The sequence below is a fragment of the Vombatus ursinus genome, unplaced genomic scaffold, assembly GCF_900497805.2.
Source record: "Vombatus ursinus unplaced genomic scaffold, bare-nosed wombat genome assembly UNPS02014791.1, whole genome shotgun sequence".
In the NCBI taxonomy this organism is placed as follows: domain Eukaryota; kingdom Metazoa; phylum Chordata; class Mammalia; order Diprotodontia; family Vombatidae; genus Vombatus; species Vombatus ursinus.
The window spans coordinates 56,782,064-56,795,134 of NW_020954569.1; positions in this window are offsets into that span (position 1 = coordinate 56,782,064).

Genomic DNA, 13,071 nt, shown 5'->3' on the forward strand with positions numbered 1-13,071 from the left:
ATAGGTAGATTTGAGAATCATCAGCAAAAAAATCATAATTAAATACATGGGAGGTGATGAGATCCCCAACTGAAGTAGTACAGCAGGAGAAGAGAAGAGAGCCTAGGAGGGAACCCTGAGGGAACGATTTGGAGGACGATCCAGCAAAGAAGACATAGGAGGCATTGTTAGACAGGTAGGAGGAGAACTAGGAGAGAACAGAGAAACTAGAAAGAAAAGAGTATCAAGAGAAGAAAGTGATCAATAGTGTCAAAGACTGCAGAGGTCAAAGAGAATGAAGACTGAACAATGAAAGATGATTTAGTAACTAAGATTAATAGTAACTTTGGAGAGAGCAGTTTTGTTGGAATGACAAAGTTGGAAGCTAGATTAGAAGAGACTAAAAAAAGATTAAGGGAAGAGAAAAATGGAAGCACCTATTGTAAATAGCCTTTCTGAGGTGTTTAATTACAAAGAGCAGAAAATATATTGGATGGTAGCAGAGATAGAAGGATCAAGTGAGGATTGCATTTTCAGAAAGGGTAAAATTTGTTTGTAGGCAGTAGTCAATAAGCCAGTGAACACAGAGAGATTGAAAATAAATGAAATAGTAGGGATAACAAAAGGGGCAATCAGTTGGAAGAGATGGGAAGGAATAAGATTGCTTGAACAAGTAGAGGGGTTAGTCCAGGGGTGGGGAACCTGAGGCCTTGAGGCCACATGTGGCCCTCTAGGTCCTCAAGTGTGGCCCTGCTGAATCCAAACTTTACAGAAGAAAAATTTGAGGCTTCTGGTTCCCTACCCCTGGTAGTCTTTCCAAGGCTTAATGACATTTCATCATGTGGAACAGGGATAACAGAAGATATAGTGGCAGAAGGCATCTGAGCAGTAGGAGATAAGGAAGAGGGCAGCAGAGGAGGCTGATGGCAAATGATTATAATTTTTCTATAAAACATGAAGCAAAATTCTCAACTGAGAGAGCAGAAAAAGAGGGAGCCATGGAAGGTTTAAGGAGGGATGAAAGCCATTCCTAAACTTCTTTCTTCACCCAACCAACAATACCTGACTATAGAAGTAGTAACCACATTAAGGGAAATAGCAATCTAACTGTATGTGTGTGTGTGTGTGTGTGTGTGTTATATATATATATGTTTGTGTGTGTGTATACATACTATGTATTAGTCAGACCCAAGCTGTAATACTGTGTTCAATTTCAAGTGCATCATTTTAATAGGCACTTTAACAAATTAGAATGTAGAAATGATGTTAACCATAATAACTAGAAGTCTTTAAGCTGCTTCAGATTAAAAATAGTGTCTGCTTCCCATCTTCTACCAAGAAAATCCCTTTAAAAGTAAACAGAGCCAATTTCAGGGACATAAGCTTGTATTCTTGCTAGAGGGGGGGAAGAGGCTAAGGCTGGTAGATCACTTGAGCTTGAGGGTTCTGTGCTACAGTAGGACTAAAGCTAACTGATTGCCTGCATTGTCCAGCACAAATATGGTAACTTCCTAAGAGTCAATGTGTGGGGGTACCAGGCTATCTAAACAGAGCTAAACTTGCAGAGATCAGAAATAGAGCAGGTCAAAACTCCAAGGTGATCATCAGTGGGATTAGGTCTGTGAGTAGCCATTGCCCTTCCAAATTAATGAGAGGGAATCCTGGGGTCAGAATATAATAAAAATGGACAGTAAATAAGAGGGGTCTTAGTTAAAATGATCCAGCTCACCTTTAAAAGAAAGCTATGTAGGCAGCAATCTCTCTTACTTCCTGGTAATTTTTTTTGGATTCTCCCACCAGCACCAGCACCATTCCTGAAGCATTTCTACTTCAGTTTGTTAATTCATTTCCTCTCTGCCCTACTTCTGATAATTCATTAATCCCTTCTGAACAGAATTTTGATTTTGCCAGTATCTAGATTCTATCTGGCACTGTTACTTGACTTTCTGCTCAATAACACTTGAGTTTTGACTTTAAATGACTTCTGTTGTCTGCTTTTTCTCTTCACCCCCATTTCTACTCTTCCAGGGAAGGGGCTATTTTTGGTTTTTGTTTTTATTACTCCAGAACCTTAGTATAGTGCCTTGCATGTGGTAAGTCCTCACAAATTGTTTATTGAATGGAATCCTGGCTTCCTTCTTTGTTCCACAAATAAGGGCCTACCTTTAAACCCAAGTAGCTTTACTCTATTATCTGTCTTGTAAATTCAATGGAGGTTAATGTAGGCTGTGTATAGCTTGTGCCTTTGTCACACATCTCACCCTGAGGGCCAGAGGTTTCCCTTGGTATTGAATTTCTAACCACCTAGTGATAGAATGTGGCAAATGATTGAAGGAACTGAACCTACTTACTTTGGAGAAGGGAAAAAAAATAAGGACAGGAAAGGAGAATAATACTTTCAAATACTGGAAAGTCTATTAAGTGGAAGAAGATGTAGATACTCCATGGAGCTCCATAAAGCTAACATCAATGGGTGGAAGTTATAGCAAGAAAGATTCCTATCCCATAGAGGGTGTTCCAATAGTCTTAGTTCAGTTTTAAGCTTTGATCGCTTTAATATTTAAATTTGCAGTAAGATTTTTGGGAAATCCTCAGCAATGAAGTACTATATAATATTCTTTTATTGTTGTAAAAATCATCTGATATTACCATCTGTATTACGTTCTAAGTTGGGGATCTTATTCTTGCTTGTGACATGATTTCCTTTGTCAATCTCATGAAGTCTATGGACTCTTTCTCAGAATCATATTTTTTTTAATTCATACAGTAGAGTACATAAGATTATCAATTATAAAGAAATAAAGAATTTTATTCCTATACAAATTCAAACACTCCTTGAATTCTATCCACTGTCCCTTAAGAATTCTTCTTCTAAGGCATTTTAAATATATGCAATCAACTCTTGGGAGCAGAGCAGAAAGGCAGGAGAGGTGTCAAGGAGGGGGCAAGAATCATCAGCATGATAATATGGTAAAGTAGTGATATCTAAGTAAGGTATAAAATCCCCATTGAGCTTCGAATGTGTCTATTATCCCAGCTCTGCCAATGAATGAACTGGAACTGTCCTCACCATGAAAGTAAAAACTCTAATAGTCTCAAAACCATAAATGAAATGGAGGGAGGTAGAAGAAAGAGCACCAGCATAAGTATCATAGATAATGGAAAATTGCAGGAAGAAGTCTGAATTCTACTAGGAATAAGAAAGAAGAAACAAAGCTCCACATAAGGTTAGTATTGCTCTTAATGATTGGTGAATGAATATACTTTAAACCAGAGGTATGCTCTTGGCCCCCAGGTCACAAGCTGACCACAAAACTCCAGAGTGCAACAGAACTAGAAAGTATAATTGGGAAATATTTAACAAAAGAAATAAAAATACAATACAGTATTTTTGTTGTTTGGTCATTTCAGTCATGTCTGACCCTCTATGACTCCATTTTGGGGTTTTCTTGGCAAAGATACTGGAATAGTTCATCATTTCCTTCTCCAGCTCATTTTACAGATGAAGAACTGAGGCCAACAAGGTTAAGTGACTTGTCTAGGGTCATACAGCTACTAAGTGTCTGAGGTTGGACTTGAACTCGTGATGAAGTGTCTTCCTGATTCCAAATCCAGTCCTCTATCTGCCGAGCCATCTAGGTGCCCACAATACAGCATAGGTAATGTTAAGTTGTAGTTTTCCAAGGTAGTATGCAGGATTGTGTTTCTATTTGAGTTTGAAATGATTACTCTAAGTTACTGATGAAAACAAAGAAATATGTTGGAAGAAATAATGAAACCAAACAAAAAAATGGATTGGGAACAAGATCAAACTTCCTAAAATGGGTCTAAAATACAGATAGGTAAGGGGTAATCTAGATTTGGATAAGAAACAGTGTCAATCCACCCTTTTGGAAGTTTGGTTAAGCCAATTTGTAGCTAGATTTAAGATTTACAAATATAAGATTTAATAATGTTTCAATTTTATATATTTTGTTTCAGTTTACTTTCCCTTTGTTACCTAGTAATGCTTCATTCAAAAATCCCAAACTAAAAAAGGAGTTATAGAATTGAATGTAAGAAAAATTAGATTTGATAGATATATGGAGAAAAGGAATGGGTTTATGAGACAATTTGCTTTTTATTCAAATGTGTATAGGACATTTATAAAAATTGATCACACCCTAGTGTAGAAAGGACTTATAAATAAATACAGAAAAGCTGAAATTTTCACCATTACTTTTACAGATCATCATACAAATAAAACAGTAATAATAACTGACATTTATATAGTGTTTTAAGGTTTGTGAAACCTTTTGCATACATAATCTCATTTGATCCTCACAACAAAACTGTGAGTTAGGTACTATGGGCATCTTTAGCTCCATTTTACAGATGAAAACATTTGGGACTCAGAAAGGTTATAACCCATGATCACATAACTGGTAAGCACCAAAATGTGGTAGGAAAATGTGATTATATAAACAAATATGGTATACATACATAGACACATACACACACTCCCTCTCTCCCTCACACACACACACACACATATAATATTTATACTAAAAATATCTCATTTAAAATGATTGGGTCAAAAACAAATATATGAATGCAATAAAGTTAAAAAATAATAAAAGCAATGATATAGAATGCCAAAATTTATATAATGCTCCTAAGGTAATTATTATAGCAAATTTATCTCCCTAAGTGTTTCTTTTAACAGAAAGAGATGAGTGGGCTGAATTTGAAGTGTTTAAAATAGAATTAATACATAAAGATAAACATAAGAAAAGAGATCACAAAGATCAAAGGAAAAATTAACAACATTCAAACAGAAAAAGAAAACTGAATAAAAAGAGCAAATAGCTAATTCATTATGAAGAACGATAAAATCTATAAACCACTGCCTATTTTTTTAAAAAAAGAAAGAGAAACAAAAACACAGTCAGAGAGAGAAAGTGATCCATTAACAAAATACCATATGTCTGGGTAGGGAGAAGTTGATTGATTCACAAGTGCATTCCATTTAAATGTACAAAGAATGTTTCATTCTGATGCTATATATGCTATTTTCTAGAATTGGGAGAAAAAGTCTTTCTATGAGAAATATATGGTTCTTTCCCCCCCAAAGCCTGCTTTAGGACCAGGAAGAGAAAATGAACAATAAATCAAAATCAGTTATGATTATTAATTAACAATAAGTTATGAGAAATTAAATAGTTGCATTTGAGAAGACAAAAATGAAGCCATAGTAACAAAAAGCAATTCATGAACAGTAATAGAAGAAATAAATATGGTGTTATATGCTTCTCCCAAAAGCATGACATATAAAACTTACAAGAAACCATTGCAAATTTATCAAAATAAGAGCCATTCCTCAAAAGCTAAGTGGTCAGGGGATATGGAAAGGAAATAGTAAAATGTAACAAGTATTTGTTAAGAACCTGCTATGCCTTTGTAGAGCAGCTAGGTGGTGCAGTAGATAGACAACTGGGCTTGGAAACAGGAGGACTTGTCATGAGTTCAGAACTGGCCTCAGATACTTACTAGCTATGTAACCCTGGGCAAGTCACTTATCCTGTTTGCCTCAGTTCCTCATCTGTAAAATGGTCAGGAGAAGAAAATAGTAAACCATTCCACTATCTTTGCCAAGAAAACTCCAAATGGAATCATGAAGAGTCAAACACGGATGAAATTAACAGCAAAAAATGTCTTTGTAATATCTGTGCCTCTGCTACTTGTTGGCTGTGTAACTCTCAGGAAGTCACTTAGCTTCTAAGTGACCTAGTTAACTTTGAAGACTGTAAGTTAAGGAGATGTTGCTCTGCAATGATAGATGAAACTCCTTATTGGGAGCTCTTTATATCAAATAAATAACAGGTATATATCCCTTCCACATTGTGAAAGTTAGGGGTGCAGCATTGCCATGATCTAGAAAATCTGCACAAAATTTTTTGGCCTTCCCTTCATACCAGAGAAGAAGTCTGAACTTTCCTCCCTTTTCTTTCATGGGGTGTTTGCAGTACCTTATTGTAAAATTTGAATAACTATTTTTCTGTGTTGTTTGTTGGTCTTCACATGTCCTCTATAGCTTCTGCAAAACTCCCCAAAAATTCACATTTAATTTCTTATGCTAATCCATGATACAGTGAAACTGTGATAAGTCATGATATAGAAGGGATGACTGTACTTTTTTAAAAATGTCAAAAAACATAAACAGAACAAGGACTCCAATGGAACTTTAATCCCATTAATGTGGGTATTACCTCCAAATATGCAATGTATAACATGCATTCATATTAAATTGTGCAGAACTCTTTCATGTCTTCCTGTCCTCCCTCTCATAAATTCACAAGAGAACCATGTGCCTTCCATTCATTCCTTTGGCATCATGTGATAGCCATTTTTGTCTATGGGTTATCCAGTTATTTCTTACCCTTGCTATGTAACCAGCCCATTTTCTTGTTGTTCTTTGTCTTTGATGACATCCTTCAAGTGGCTTCTTTTTTCATGGATACCACAAACCTCTCCTTTGCCTTTTGGATGATCTTCAACTTCAAGTGTTTCATGATTTGTACATCATTGAATAAAAGGTGGGCCTTTCAGTGAAAATCTCAGGCTTGTTGTAAGGATTTCATGATTTGTTATTGGTGATGCACACAAATTTCTTCTTTCTTTTCAGTTCTAGGTCCAGTTCTCTTGAATGGTGTCTCCATTGCTGAGACTATCATTTCATAAGGGGCCCCAGTAATGCTCATTTTACTCATAACTCAAATCTCTTTCTAGACTTTACCTCTTTGCCCACTGCCTTGTCCCTATCCAGCGCCATTGTTCCTTACCTCTTCTCAGCTCATCTTTTCAGTTGTCTTCCCCTATTAGGATAGAAGCTTCTTGAGGGTAGCTTCTTATCTTGTTTGCTTCTATATGTATCCAAAGCACTTAGAATAGATCCTGGGATATAGTAAGCACTAAATGAAGTCTAAGCATGTATGTTTGAATGCATATTCATATATGCATACATAGGCATGCATGTCAGTATGTATACATGTATGTATTTGTGTATCCACCTGTATGTATTTACCTACCTACATATCATTTCAACTTTCTAGTTTCAGTTTCTTTATCCTTAGAATATGCTGAACAAAACAATTTCTACTTTAATCCTAGAATCATTATAATGAGAAGGAAGGCAGTGAAATGGAAAAACATTTATTAATCACTTACTCTGCACCAAGCACTGTGATAAGCACTAGGGATCCCCATATTAAAGAAAGACAATTCCTATTCTCCATGACCTTACATTGTGATTAGGGGAGACATTGTATGGAGTTTAGTTGCACAGCAAATTGAATGACCCAGTGTACCTTAGGGTATAGGGGTGGGTGGATGACAAAGCCCTAGAGTGCAAATCATTATAACCTTACACCCTAGACACTTTAGACAACTAGCAGTAGTAATAGTAGCAGTAGCAGGAGAAAGAAGAGGAGGAGAAAAAGCAGGAAGAGGAGGAGGAGGAGGAGTTCAATATTGTGAGGATCATATGAGATAAGGGATTTAAAATGATAAAATATATCAAGAATGGGTTATGCCAAATGATTTTCTTTTTTGAAAGGATTAATAAAATGGTAGGTCAATAGACACAGTATACCTGGATTTAAGCAAAGCATTCTATAAAATCTCTCATACTAACCTTCTAAGCAAGATGGAGAAGTAGAATTTACATCAGTTGTGTCAAATTTAAATAGAAACTAAGACTACTAATCCATACATAAGGATCTCTGTGGCCTGTATATTTATTTAGTTTTATTTTAAAATTTAAAATGTAATATTAGCTATGCTTCATTGTCTTTTTATTTATCTTGTTAAATATTTCCCAATTACATTTGAATCTGCTTCAAGCCACACTTAGGTGTATTGTGGGCCAAATGCAACCTGTGGAGCCCACAATTGCTACTTTTGGTCTACATGATAGGACATTTAGATGGATTGAGAACTAGTGGAATTATTGGACCCACAAAGTAAGCATTCATAGATCTGTGCCAACCTGGAGTCAGGTCGCTAGTGGAGTACCTCTGGACTTTCCATGGTTCCCATGCTTCTGAAAAATGTTAGAAATGTTATCAAAGCTAACATTAGAACATAAATCATGGGTTTCTTAGATTTTAGAGATAGGAAAGGTCATTGGTACCTCCTCCGCAATTTATAGTCTTAAAGATTTGCCCAGATCACTGATAGATGAAGAAACTCTTCCAGGGTCACACAGTCATGTAGTTCAGAGGTGGAACTTGAACCTATATACTCTTGGATTTGAAGCCAGCTCTCTATTCACTGTACACCACCTCCCAACTGAGATCCAAAAAATACTAAAAAGTAGAGCCAAGATTTAAACCCAGGCTATTTACCTAAGCAACCAGTGCTACTATACCATACTATGACTGACTCAGTTGTAGTTAACTGGAAGCCAAGGATAGTCAGTTAATATGTTGAAAAAAATATAATCTAGATCTAAAAATACCCTAATGGGCTACAAAGAATGGATAAATTTAGTAAGATAACATTAAGAAAGGATAAATGTAAAGTCATACTTAAATTTTAAAAAATCAATTAAATAAGTTACAAGATGGGAAAAGCATGGTTAAGCAATAGTTCATGTGTAATAGCTATAATGCCACCCCTTAATTTAGTAATTAGTGGATAAAATAATTAGTAATTTTTAAAAATGGACATAATTTGTAATTAGTGGACAAAGAGTTCAATATGAATACAGGAGTGTGTCATGGCATTCAGAATGCAAATTAATTAATCTCAGCCTTCCATGTTCCTTTGTTCTATTCAAATGACAGTGGACAGTGGCTAGAGAAACTGATGAATCAATAAATAGTTATTAAGAGCCTCCTATGTGTCATCTGAAAGGTCATTCAACATTGTACCTCTTTTCTCTACGAATATGTTATAGAATGGTCTTTTCTAGGTCTTCTGCCTCTTATATAAAAATGGATCAGAGAAATTAGCACTTGATCATATTTTTTCTTGTATAGTTATCTCTTTCATAAGTATATTACTTAACCAACTAACCAAACTATCAATTCCCTGTAGGCAGAATGTGTTTTCCACTTATATCTAGCACAGCACCTTGGACAGGGTTGGACATGTAGAACATGTTGAACAAAGATACTATTCATATGTATCTGAATAATCTTTTCATTTCCTCATTAGACTACAGAGAAGTAGCATCATTTATAACCTTGTAGCAGGTTTGGAAAACTCTTATTTTCTCTGAAATCATTTTCCCCTCCTTAGTTCTGACTTTATTTGGAAGGCTAATATTTCCCCAAAAGAAGTATACAAGGCAATAAATGACTTTTTTTGACAATTAAATCCCAATTCAAAGCTAGTGAGTCTGATAGCCAGAGGAACTATTTGTTACAAGAATAGAAATGGTATAGCTATGAAAATATTTTGAGAAGATAAAAAATGATGGAAATAAACTGCAATATTAAATATTAATCTTTGCCACATTAGATCTTCCAAGAGTTTTTGTTTTTGTTTTTGTTGTTTTGTTTTCTTTTGCCATCCTGACATTTCTATAGATATAATACAGTATGTGAGTGTAAAGAAACAAACTGTTTAATAAAGGGGAATAGGCAACATTCCCATTTTCTCAAATATCCATTCCTCTAGGAAGCCCCCATCCCTCCAGCCTTTAGTGATCTTCTTTAGACCTCACACAGCACTTTTGTTTATAACTCTCATGCACTTCTCATGGAATATTATTAATTATAATTCTCCATGTTGAAAAAATATCTTTCCATTTTAAGCTCTGGGTAGGGAGTTTTTTTTCCTCTTCTAAACTTTGTATTTCTCCCAGTGCCTCACTCAGGAAGTGTGAGTATAAGCAATAGATGGTTATTGTGTTGTATTTCAATGGATTGGATTGGATTGGTTTGGGTTGAATTGGATTAGAAAGCTGAAACTTTAACCTGGTACCTAGAAGCATCCTTCCACTTGAAAATAATCCCATGTCTGCTCTGGGTAGCTATTATATTTGCAGTGTTCTTCATTGAAAGCCAGACTTTGAAGTGTTTCTATATCTCAGGACCATAAGACTATAAGTCTTAGAGTTTGGTACATATCTCAACTGCAAACCTCCTGGTTGATACTGGAGAAGTCCAAGACATTGTGTAGGCTTCACTGTCTTCATCTGGCCAGTTTCCATGGTTATTCACTTTCTACCTCATAAAGTGATTAACAAGGTAAAAGCAATATTGCAAAACTTCAATTAGCTAGCCTCCAGATGACTGAGATTTTTGTTGTTGTTTCTGTGGTTTACCTTTAGGAAATTTATGTTTCCCTCAATTCAAAAAGAAACCATAATCTCTTAAATAAATTATTTACTTCACAACAATTTACAATGTCTACTTATAGCATGCAGATGATGCAATAGATAGAGTGTGGGGCTGAAGTCAGAAAGATTCATATTCATGAGTTCAAATCAGGCCTCAGACACTTAATAGCTATGCAACCCTGGGCAAGTTCCTCCTCTACAAAATGAGCTCAAGAAGGAAATAGCAAACCACTCCAATATCTCTGAAAAAAAAAAACAAATGGGTCACAAAGAGTTGGATACAACTGAAACAACTGAATATCAACAAATTTCATCTTCACTATGTCTTACCTAGCGGAGTAACTACTATGTTGTTCCTGGACAATGTTTGGGCATACAGGGAAAATGTATGGCATAGTCTACATTCCATAATGAGTTAATAGTTTCCAATATATTTTACATCTATAAAAATAAAAATGTTAACATGAATCATAACCTCACACTTATATATGGATTTGTGCATAGACATAAACAGCTCCACATGCAGAACTGTAATTCAGGATAATTTAATTATACTCACTATTTGGGATTTATTAAAATAGAAAAACAAGCTAAACCATTTTAGGCAGATTTCAGAAAAGAAGTTCAATCTTCTTGTTCAAAGTCTTTCATAGATTCCTATTGCCTATTGAGTAAAGTTCAAGTTTATTACCTAGACCATAAAGACTGTCCCAACACATTTATCCAAGTGAGATAAGGTATAAAAATAAGAATCAAGGTCAGGCTTACAGCAGACTATTTACATTTGAAAATCATTAGGTGGAAGGGAATAACAGCATTTAGAGCTGAGTCATCTCCATATCAAAATCTTCACTCCTAACAGTCTCCTACCAGTGCAAATTGTAGTGGATGTTATTTTCAAGAAGTAGATCCTCAAGATCTAAGACTGAGTACCCTATGAGGGACTTTTGAAGTGATGGAGGCCCTGTCTGAGATCCATAGATCATTCTTATTTGATCATTGAGTTAAAACAAGAAGATATCTTTGAGGTTATATAATCCCACACCCTTTCTTTAAATATTAGGAGGCTACGATCCTGAGAGGTAAAATATATTGCCCAGAGTTACACAGATATTAACAGAGAAAGCCAAGACCTAGGGATCACCTAATACAACCACCTTGTTTTATATATATATAGGAAAGAGGAAAAATAAGAAAAAAATAAAGAATAAATTACTTGTTTGAAGACTCACATAGTAAATAGCAATATGACTATTTGAATTCAGGTCACCTAACTAAAAGTCCAATGTTCTGTCCATATTGGTCTCATTCCTTAGTGATGGTCTATAGAGTTATTGTTAAGAGAAAAGGGAAAGGAAGGGAAAGGAATAAAAGGGTGAAAGAGTATAGAGAAGAGGGAAGAGGAGGGAATAAGAAAGAAGAGGAGATAGGATGGGAATGGAAGAAGAAATCAAAATGTTTAAAGAAGATTAGCTTTAACTTTGTTCCCTATAATTCCCTCTGTTATATTCAAGAAGTAGATCTTCAAGATTCAATATACTTTTTCTTGGCAAGTTCAAGTTCTGGAATGGAGCAGATAATCTCATTGTAAACATTTAAGATTGGGAATATATTTGTTTGTCAACCGGCCTTCACATCAGAAAATGTGATTGGAATAACATGTAGATTTAAACTGAGAAACTTAAAATATATTTTTATTTACTTCATTGCTTCCCAATTATGTATTTTTTAAATTAAGCATGTTTTTAAATTTTTTTAAATAAAATTTTATTGATACCCTTTGTTCTAATATCCTTAAAATTCCCCTACATTCCTTCCCTTCCTTTCTCCCTCCCAGAGAGCCATTCTTTATAACAAAAAACTTAAAAAAAAGAAAAAGAAGATAAAGAGAAAAAAAATGACTAACACTAACTGGCACATTAAAAAAATTCTGCCTGCAAATATGGACATGTCTTCTAAAAAAGCCTCACTTGATCCATCCATGCCTAGTAGCTACATTCATCCTATATCTCTTCTCCCTTTTATGGCAAAATTCCTTAAGAAGGCTATCTATAATAGATGCCTCCACTTTCTTCCCTCTTACCCTCTTCTTAACTCTCTGCAATCTAGCTTCTAACCTGATCATTCAAACAAAACTACTCTCTACAAAGTTATTAATGATTTCTCTTTTAAAAACATTATGTATTTTAGCATTCTTTTCTTTTAAAATTTTGAATTCCAGATTCTCTTCTTTCCTCTCACCCCTTCCCCACCCATTGAGAAGACAAACAATATGTTACCAGTTATAAGTGTGAAATAATGAAAAACACATTTCCATATTCGCCATATCACAAAAAAGTAAAGAAAGCAGAAAATTATACTTCAATTTGCACTCAGAGTTCATCAGTTCTCTCTCTGGAGGTAGATAGCCTTTTTACATTATGAAACCTTTGGAATTGCCTGGGATAATTGTATTGGTCAAAGCAGCTAAGTCTTTCATTGATAATCATAACAACATTGCTGTTACTGTGAACAATGACCTCTTAGATCTTCTCACTTCACTTGTACCAAGTTCATATGGGTCTTGCCATAGTTTTTTGGTTTTTTTTTGTTTTTGTTTTTGTTTTTTTTCCCTAAAATGACTGTTCCTCCTTGTCATTGTTTTTTCTTCAATTTTATTGATGTTTTTGTTTCTTTTATTTATTAATTAATTTATTTATTTTTAGTTTTCAATATTCACCTCACAAGATTTTGAGATCCAAATTCTCTTTCTTCCTCCCTCCCTA